We start from the raw sequence: 9,693 nt of genomic DNA, 5'->3' as shown, positions 1-9,693 counted from the left end.
TTAAAATTAATTAGCTTAATTTTAAAAAGCTAAATTGAATGCAAAGCAGACAGAATCATCTTGTTTTCCACGTTTGCAGCTCAGCAGGCATATCTTACCTACTCCTTTAAGAGGCCTCTCTGCCTAGGAGAACCGTCTAACAAGGCAGAAATCAGGGCCTCCAGTGGCCTACACACGTCACTGAACGGGTCTAACCCCATGGGTCGTGGGAGAAATAAATGAGAAAGGAAATGAGCCTGAGATTGAAAGGTAAGAGGCAGATTTTTAAGAGGGCAACATACATTTGTCCTATTTGCAGGAGTCCAGTCGAAACCAGCCACAGCTGTAGGGAAGAAACTATGGAGAGCCGATTATCATCTTAGTGATTGTTCTGTGAAATTGCTCCAGGCCAGAGGCACTTGCTGTAACAGTTTTATAATTTAACCTCTCTTTACCCTGCTGAGTGATGGAGCATGCCAGTTTCTAACACGCCACCTTCCTCCAGGGGGCAGTTCTGGCTGCTGTTTCTGCCTTTTCTCACATCTGAGAAAATGGGCGCTGTGTGTTCTGGGACATTCTAGCCTCACCTTCCTTGCCGTATTAAAAATGCAGTTATGTAACCAGTTACCAGGCAAAACAGCCTCTGCTTTCTCCCTGCTACATGCTACTTTTTCTAGTCCATTAAAAAAGTGAACTCAAGTTCATTGTATTTATTTGTGACTTGATTTCTCTTTCTATGCTATAATCACAACTGTTATTGAAGAAAGTGTTTTTGATACTTTCATAGGTTCTTTCAGTGACCGAACATCAAGACCTGCTGATTTCAAATCTGCCTACAGTTATTTTTAAAAATATGGTCTCACTAGGTAGCTCTGGCTGTTCTCGAACTTACTATGTAGACCAGGCTAGGTCCAAACTTACAGAGATCTTCCTGTCTCTGCTTCCCCACTGCTGAGATTAAAGGTAAGGGCTACCTCATCTGGCTACAGTCCATTTATCAGAACTTTTTATCTCTATTTTTGAAATTCTGTTCCAAAGCTGGGGAACAATCTGGTCCAGTTGTTTCTTACGTGTGTGTGTGTGTGTGTGTGTGTGTGTGTGTGTGTGTGTGTGTGTTTTAATTCTAAAGTGAATCTTGGAGTGTTTAATGCATCCCTGCTTGTTAACAGCTTTCTGAATTGAGAGCAGGGCAAAGAAAAGGAATGGGAAGTTACTGGTCAGTCTGCAGGCTTCTTTGGGCCTTGTCTTGAAAGTATATGTAACATGCATTGGCCGTTTTAACCATTGTCAAGGACCGTTCGCCAAGTACATAAACATTGTACACTCATCACCTCTTTATCTCCAGAACTCTGGAAACTGACCCTGCCCAGCCAGACAAGACCTTTCATGCCCTACTCTTCCTCCTCCCCTCCCCCCAGACTTCAGTAACCTCTGTTCTACTTTCTGTGAATTCAACTGCTCTAGGAACTACTTATAAGTATAGTTTTAACAGTGTGTCTACTCTTCTTATGCCTGGCTTTTTTTCACTTAGCGCAATGGCCTCACAGTTCCTCAGTGCTGGTGAATGGGGTAGGATTTCTTTTCTTTGAAAGGCCAAATAATATTCCATCCCTATGTGTACAAGTTGCATGTTTCTGTGCATTTTCGATTGCCAGTGGACATCTGGATTCTCTCTAGTTTGACTGAGGTGAACAGTGAACATTCAGCAATTCCCAATTAAAAGCCTCATCTATCTGTGAGTGAGCTGAAAATAAGCTAGCAAAAGCTAGCAAATGCTTCCCCCATTCCCAGGCTTGCACACATACATGCTTCTGTATTTAGTTACAAGCACTGGGACCGCTTTCCTTTCCTTCAGCTCTTCCTTCCTCTCCACCCACCCTAGGCCATCCCACCTCTCCATGACCATGTCTTTTTCCTGTCTTCTTTGATATGACACAATCTTAGCTATCACACATAGTTCCAAGGCAGACAGTTTGCTTAGCTTTGTAGTGCTGGAGATTAAGCATTTTGGATGTTAGGCAGTGCTGTATCACTGGGATACATTGGCCACCCAAATATATTTTTATGTCAGCATTTATTAGGATTTTTCCATATCATTGTAGTTTTAATTAACTACATTGGATCAGCTGTCCTAGAAAAGAGGAAGCCAATTTTAACTTAGCAGTTTAAAAGCTGGGGTGGTGGTGGTATATTCCAGTCTAGCTTGGTCTACAGAGTGAGTTCCAGGGCAGCCAGGGCTAATCAGAGAAACTGGTCTTGGAAAACCAAAACCAAAACCCAACCAAACAAAGAAAAACAAAAAAATGAAAAAGCTCCCACAATTTAATACTTGAAAAATAGATACAGTGTGTTTGAAAAATGGATTAGAAACAAGGGAATTATAGATTTTTTACAAATATGTAAAAATTATTCCAAGTATATATGTATGCATGTGTGTATACATATATTTATTTCTAATCATGTTCATGGATACACTTCTTTTCTGTTCTTGCATTGTGGTACTGGGGACCCAGGGCCTTGTTCCTGCCAGGTAAGACCTCTGCAATTCAGCAATACTCCAAACTCAGGCTCTTTTAATTGTGATTATAAACATTTAAAAAAAAACCACAACATTTTTATCCAGAAGGGGAAATCTTGATCTTTTCCTAATGATTGCTATCAGCAGATGGCCACACAGAGGAACAGTAAATATTGTAGTAAATGCAGCTGATGATTCAGGTCAGTGGAATAGCCAGGCTGAGGTCCAAGGAGGAAGCCAGTCTTCCTCCTTGGACCTCAGCCTGGCTCCAAACACCACATGGCTGGGTCTGTAGGACTCCTTCAGAGGACCAAGGGGTCTGGGTCCCTTCTGAAGCCATAACCTGGAGAAACAGAGAATTAGGGCTCAGAGAAACCCAATCCCAATCCCACTCCCAGCAAAACTATAGAGAGAGGAGAGCATTGGGAGGGAGCAGAGTTGAAAGACAATGAAATAGAGAGTTCTTGGGCCACAAGAAAAAGGAAAGGGATTCTTCCTGAGACCTTGCTGGTGACAACAGAGGGGTTAAGGTGACCCAAATTGGCATCATGGTCTTCTCTCCATCCTAATGGCCAGTCTTTACCACCTTATGAGGACTTGTCTCTTCTGGTCATCACTAGGACATGAACAAAACAGAGTCTGCTCTGCTTAAGCCCTTGTCTGGGCTGAGGACTGGCCTGGAGAGAGGTTGATTGACTAGACCGTATAGTTTATTCTCCTGTTCAGGCCTTCAACTAGTATTTTTTTTCAGGTACTTTCTAGAAGTCAGGTATCATTTCCAGTGCTGGGAAAGTGGGTGAGAGGTATAACAGGGCCCCAGGCCTTAGCATAACTGATCTGAAGTGCCATTAAGACTGTAAAACACAGCATATAGACAGAACCTGCCAAAATACATATGACAACCTAATTCATCAAAGTCAATAGTTCTGGGAAAGTCTCTAAATGTATACTAACTTTGATTCTTCAAGCTCACGTAGTTCCACTTCTAGCTAACTGTTCTTGTTAACGCAAGTATGCCAACCCAGAACATGGTTTTGGTGTTTAAAAGCTCACCTTGAGAAAGGCTCAGGGCTACACTAGAATCCTGAACACCCAGTGTAGTCACCAGCCAGCTAATAAAGACTTTTTATTGGCTTAAACCCATGTCTGGGCAGTCTTCTCTGGTGATACCCCACAACCGGTCCTCTTGACTTAATGCTCTGATGGAATCAATAGAGGGATTCATAGTGATGCTCTGGCCTTCTGTCAGCTGGATATGCTGTCCAGTGTTGTTGGAGCAAATATTACCTTTTAATCCGTTGTAAAGTCATACCCAAAGCTGTTTCTAGACCCAATCTTTTTCAGTAAAATCATGATTACTGAGTAGGGAGGTTTTTTTTCTAGAAGTGTAATGTCTAGGTTTTCAGGCCAGGGTTGATCTCAGATTTTTGCTTCCTGCAGTCTCCATGCCCCAGCCTCTCATCAAACCCAGACCATTCCTGGTCGTGATTTTAGTAGATTTCCTCTTAGTCAACAGCACTGCTCAGTCAGCCCAGGCCTGGCCAGTTGCCACCTACCTTCTGTGTTCCTTCCCACTCTTGTATTATTATTTTTTAAAACTGGATTTAATCACTCATGGGAAATATATAGTCACATTAAGGATTTCCCTTTATTTTATTTTAGAAATGTTTCCTTTGAGTATTCCATTTATGCAGAAAAAAATACCACAACTTATAATGTATGCTTTATTAAACAGATTCTTAGGCATAAAAATCCAGCTCTACCCATAAGCAAAAGAATTTCCACAGACAATTCCAAAAAGGAAAAAAATTAGTACTTTGGGACTAGATAAGGGAACTGAAAATCTCATCGGTCATTCTTAGTGCCTGGAACCATTATACCAGTGCTGAAGCTCAGTGCTTTTGGGCAATTGAAATCCTTGCTACTTTTATTCTTTACTCCATTCTGGCTCATCGCCATAGCTCCCAAGAAGCTATCATAGTTACAAGTTACAATTGAACAGTTACAAGTTGCAGCTGTTGCTTCATCATTTCAGATGCTGGGCTGCTTAGATGGTACAAGGGTGGGGTCATAACACACGGGGCTTATGTGGATATCTTCTTGCTAGAAAATTATTACAGGAAAGCCAATTTGTTTCATAGGAAGCATCAGCCAGGACTAATTACCATAATTTGGTACTGGAGCACAAGTATGTTTGCATGTGAACAGAGAATCATATTTTTAGGGAAGGCCTTAATGTTTCGTTAATCTTGAAAAATTCATTTTGAATGTAATTACCTGAAATGGAATATGTAGGCATGTAGGCTTGATAGATATGGCATCATATCTTTGGTGTAGTTTTTTTTTTTCTTTTCTTTTTTTCTTTTTAAAGACAAAGTTTCTCTGTGTAATCTTGGTGGCTGTCCTGAACTTGTTCTGTAAACCAAGGTGACTAGGCTGATCCCAAACTCACAGAGATCTGTTTGTCTCTGCCTTCTGAGTGCTGGGATTAAAGGTGTGTATCCCCACTGCCTCCTTTTGGTGTAGTTCTTATCTGAGTAGAGTACATGATAGTCATTCCTAAATGTAAAGATTGTAAACGTTATTGAGTTGTTTACAGGGGAGTCAAATAGCAGCAGAGAATCAGTAGTTCCTAAGATAGCAGATGTATAACATTTAGGCTTTTAAAACACTATATGGGTTAGATGTCTTGGTGTTTTTGATGCTTAAAAAAAAAAATCCAACTAATTTATTCAGAATAACCTGTAGATGAGGTTTCCCACTTAGCTCTAGTGAAATCTGGGGCCTGGTAAAATTTTCATATAAATAGAATGTGGAGTCAGAATTCATGCTCTTTAACACAAAGTCCATATTAATTGTGCTAAGTACAATTAAGGGGTTTTAATCTGTGAGAACAGAATTTTGACCTAAGTGTGCAAAAGGTGCATATTGTTATAAATGGCATCATTCACATTGCCGTCTTTATCTCAGATGCTTTGGAAAAATAAATGTCATTTGTTTGTGCTCAGGTGCATTGCTGACTGTCGTCTCTGACTCCGATTCCGAGGGCTTGTGCAGCTTTCCTGCTTGTGCGCAGGCTCGCAGGCTCTCACGCGCTGTGTGAATCCCACCTCCTTCATAGCCCTGCCCACAGCCAGGCTGTTAGTCAGCTTCCTGTTACTATAAAAAATGCACTTGAGATAATTAACTTCCAAAGAGAAAGGATGATTTTGGTTCACAGTTTTGGAAGTTTTAGTCTGTGATAATTGGCCCTACTGCCTGAGGGTTTCAGCAACAAAGTTCATCAAGATAGAAGCACGTGGTGCTTCTGTCCTTCTTGAACCCGGAGCAAAAGAGAAAGAGGAAGGAATCTGGATTCCTCGGTTCTCTTTGAGGGCAGGGCTCCAATGATCTCAGGGCCTCCTAATAGATATTTCACCTCCAGGGTTTACCACCTTCTAGTAATTCTACACTGAAAACAAAGCCTTCACAGCAGGGGCTGTGGGCAAGTCCCAAGTCCCGACAGGAACACACGCTCTGAATGATCAACCAGGAATCTTTATTAAGAGAATTTTAAAAAGACTGGGCATAGTAGTACTCACCCTTTATGCCAGCAGTCAGGAGGCGGAGGCAGGAGGATCGCCCGTTCAAGCACAGCCTGGGTTACATGGTGAAGTCCTGTCTTAACTACTCCTTTGTGGTGTCTGGACACCAATACACCAGCTCAGGGAGGACAAGGTGGAGTGGTTCCGGGGGTGGGGTGGGTGTGGAGGGGTCCTCATTCCAAGTTTCCCAGGCCAGAGGGAAGAACACAGTCTGGGATGTAAGGTCTGGTTGGGAGCAAGTGCGTGTGTGGTGTGTGTGTGTGTGTGTATGTGTGTGTGTGTGTGTGTTTGTGATTCTTTGAGAATCTTAGTGTTATAGCTCCTTTAGGTGAAGGCCTCCTCCAAGCGATCTTTATGAAGCAGCTCTCTGAGACATTCTTAGCTCGTTCGTATTTCTTTATTGGGAGTGAGTTTGAGTGCATATGCTTTATTGCAGTGATCCAAGGATTATATAACTTTGGGGAAGGGCATGAGAATATTCAGCATGGGAAAGTCATTGACCGAAGGCCAAGGCTGCTGAGATGCCTCTATTAGCATGAAGAGGCATTCCAGGTGCTGGGCATGTGACTGCCTGTGATCACCTAGGTGGGGGTCGTAGTTACATGCCCCAGAACAAGCATGGAGGCACAGAAGGAGTTAGCTCTACTCCTGCTGATCTCAAATCTCTGAGAATTCTGGGCTTTGAGCATGTTCCACCTCACCAGTCCCAAGCCCACTCTGGTGACACAGTCTATGTGTCCTACACTCATTCAAAGATGAAGACAAAAGGCTCATAAAAGAGTTCTTACCCTTACACAGAAATCGAGATAGTTGGAAGGGAAGGAAGAAAGAGCTTTCATGAGAACAAGAACATTCTAGCATTCCATGTGTATTTTGTCAAATGAACAGAGCAAAAGTATTTGGTATAACCTATAATCCTAGCACACAGCAGGCTGAAGAAGGAAGACTATGAGTTTGAGGCTAGCCTTGGATACATAACAACACACTTGCCTAAAACAAACATAAAACAAAAACAAAAATTGCAAAGATCCTCTGCAAAAAGTAGGTGCAGCATGGGCCATCATGAAATTTGTGGAGACCAGAAATTATTATTATTATTATTATTATTATTATTAATTTATTTTTAAATACAAGGAAATTTGGGAAAACTCTGCTAATTAAGGTTGATGTCCACTATGACTGGGTAGTCTCTGGGCTCAGCGCAATATGGAAGAATCCCTTCATTAGCAGGGCTTCTCCATTTCTGATCTTGCCTGGGGAATTCTAACCACCATACATATTCCTCTATCTGAGAATATCACGTAGCTTTAGTTTGATTATAGGATCAATTTCCTTTCTCCTGATAAAACCTGTTCAGCCAGCACCTGAGATTCCTGAAATGCTTCCCCATGCTAATGAGGCATTCCAGGTAGCCTAAGCCCCTAGCCAAAGACCTTTGCCCACCCTGGATGTTCCTACCATCAGTCCTCCAAAACATTATAAGCCTTCAGTTACCCTAAGTAAAGCTGATCTGTCTCCTGACTGCTGGCCCCAGTGTGGTTCATTCACCAAACATGGCTTCCGGCCCTCACCCCAGCCCATACTGCTTGATATCTCTGTTCCCTTTGCCCTTGTGGATTGTACCAGCCAACGATCTTCTACGATGAAGAGACCCACAGGAAATGAATGGCAACTTGTAGAGTACCTCATATACATAAGGAATGACCTGGGTTCTGGACTACCCTCTTTCTCAGATGCCCATCCAGAGCCAGTTCACTGAGCCAGCAGACTTAGGGAAGTATGGGGAAGTCATGTTCTCTTTGTTAGAGATATCCAGTCCTGGGAAGGGAGTTTTTTTTCTGCCCAGGGAACGTCCTAGGTTGGAGTCATCTGTCTGAGCTCATGGTTGCTTTATGCCACTAATTTGGGTGACTTTAGCCAAGCCTACCACCAGTCCGGTGCTCCCACCTAGGGACACCGGTCTCTTACCCTCTCCTAGATCATTCCATGTGTGCCTTTGAAAGTGACCAAGTTCATAGTACAGCCTGCTTCTATTGCCTGTATCTTTTGAGAAGAGAGATTCAAAAAGGAACGGGAGCTGGCCTCTGTGTCTAATGAGCTGTTAAAGAGTTGGCAGGCCACAGGAAAATGGCCAGCTGGACAAGGACAAGCCTTTCTTGAGTCCCTCCAGCTGCTCCTTCGCACCTCCCTACTTCCATCCTGAGTCACCTAGGCACTCATCAGCTCTGCTGAGCACACTCATTATCTGCAATCAAATGGCACTGCCATTTCTGGCCAGCCGTCACTCAAACTGGGGTTTGTCATTAACAGAAGCTCAAAGTGGGGCTCTGCAGTCTGCATTAGGCTCATTAAGCCGAAGGCAAGTTGCAAAGCTTGGGAAGGGTCTGGGAGGGCTGTTGGACTGTTCTCAGCAGTGTGTGCACACTTGGGTGTGAGAATTAGCAAGCCCCAGCATCACCAGCTGAGAGCCCCTTGCCTTACAAGGCTTCTGTTGTTCTGTGTTCCGACCATAGTCCAGTATCCTGGAAGCTTTGAAGAATTTGGGAACTCTGCCACAAGCAGGATTTATGAAAACTACCAGCCCTCCCACCTCCCACCCCAAAGCACAGCATGATAGATCACAGTGGGTTCTAAGCACTTATGGCTTTAGGGGGCTCTCGCCTCCTCCCCACTTTTCCTGGCCCAATGTAAATGCTGAACAGATTCCCTGGGCCCTGCATTTTGTCCCAGCCTCTTTGGGAGGTCATTGCCTTTTGCTTCCAGCTGTTGAAGCCTAGTTCTGTGTCTCCCACAGGCTGGGCTCTGCCAGCTTCCTGCTGGAGCATTTAGCAGACAGCTTCAGGGATGTAGCCCAGCTGCTGTGTGACTGTAGGATGGCTACTCTGGCTGACTTTCAGCTAACTGGGAGAGAAAATCCCTTAGGGGAAGCACCTCTTACCTTCTAGCTTTAAGGGAGCCATGGATGCAATGGCCTCTCTCTCCCTCAAGTCCTTAGGAAGAGTGACATCATAAATACTGTGTCCTCCCTGAGAGGGGACCAGTGCCTCTCATCAAAGTGAGGATGAAGATCACTGGAGAAAGTCTTTGGTTGTTCATGGGATGCTTTAAAATGTGTTAGGATGTACTTCTTGGCTTTTTGTTTATGTTTTTGTTTTGTTTTGCTTCAAAATTCCCCAAGCCAGAATGGAAGATGAGTATGAACTGAAGGAACTAAGACATAAGTGGAGGCAGTCCCCACCATAGATGTGTTTCTTTAGCAGGAAACCTAAGCAGGATGTCCCCACTCCCTCCCCGCCCCTCTCTCTTGTCCAGTGTGTGTGTGTGTGTGTGTGTGTGTGTGTGTGTGTGTGTGTTTAATTCAGTCAGTAAATCAATAGGAAGCAGAATGCCTTGTAAGCACATTCTTGAATTGTGCATAAAAGAAGGAGCCTTGCTGTATTGTTAGGTATAATAAGTGTTGCTGTAACATCCACCATTAAGCACTCTCCAAGGAAGCGAACAGAGTATCACTCTTTTTTCCCAAACCAAGACTCTCATATGTGATTGAGAAAGTAGCTGAGGAAGCAGTAAGCACTTGGGATCCTGATTACCCCAGTACACACACACACACAC

General features: G+C 43.4%; 1 protein-coding gene across 3 annotated transcripts in view; it reads left to right on the top strand.

The window, feature by feature from the left end:
* Cacnb4 (calcium voltage-gated channel auxiliary subunit beta 4) overlaps positions 1-9,693 on the top strand; it is a 267,899-nt gene that overhangs the window by 51,684 nt on the left and 206,522 nt on the right. The gene's annotated exons all lie outside the window — the stretch shown is intronic.

The sequence above is a fragment of the Mastomys coucha genome, unplaced genomic scaffold, assembly GCF_008632895.1.
Source record: "Mastomys coucha isolate ucsf_1 unplaced genomic scaffold, UCSF_Mcou_1 pScaffold15, whole genome shotgun sequence".
NCBI lineage: Eukaryota > Metazoa > Chordata > Mammalia > Rodentia > Muridae > Mastomys > Mastomys coucha.
This window is presented reverse-complemented; position numbering and strand designations above follow the sequence as displayed.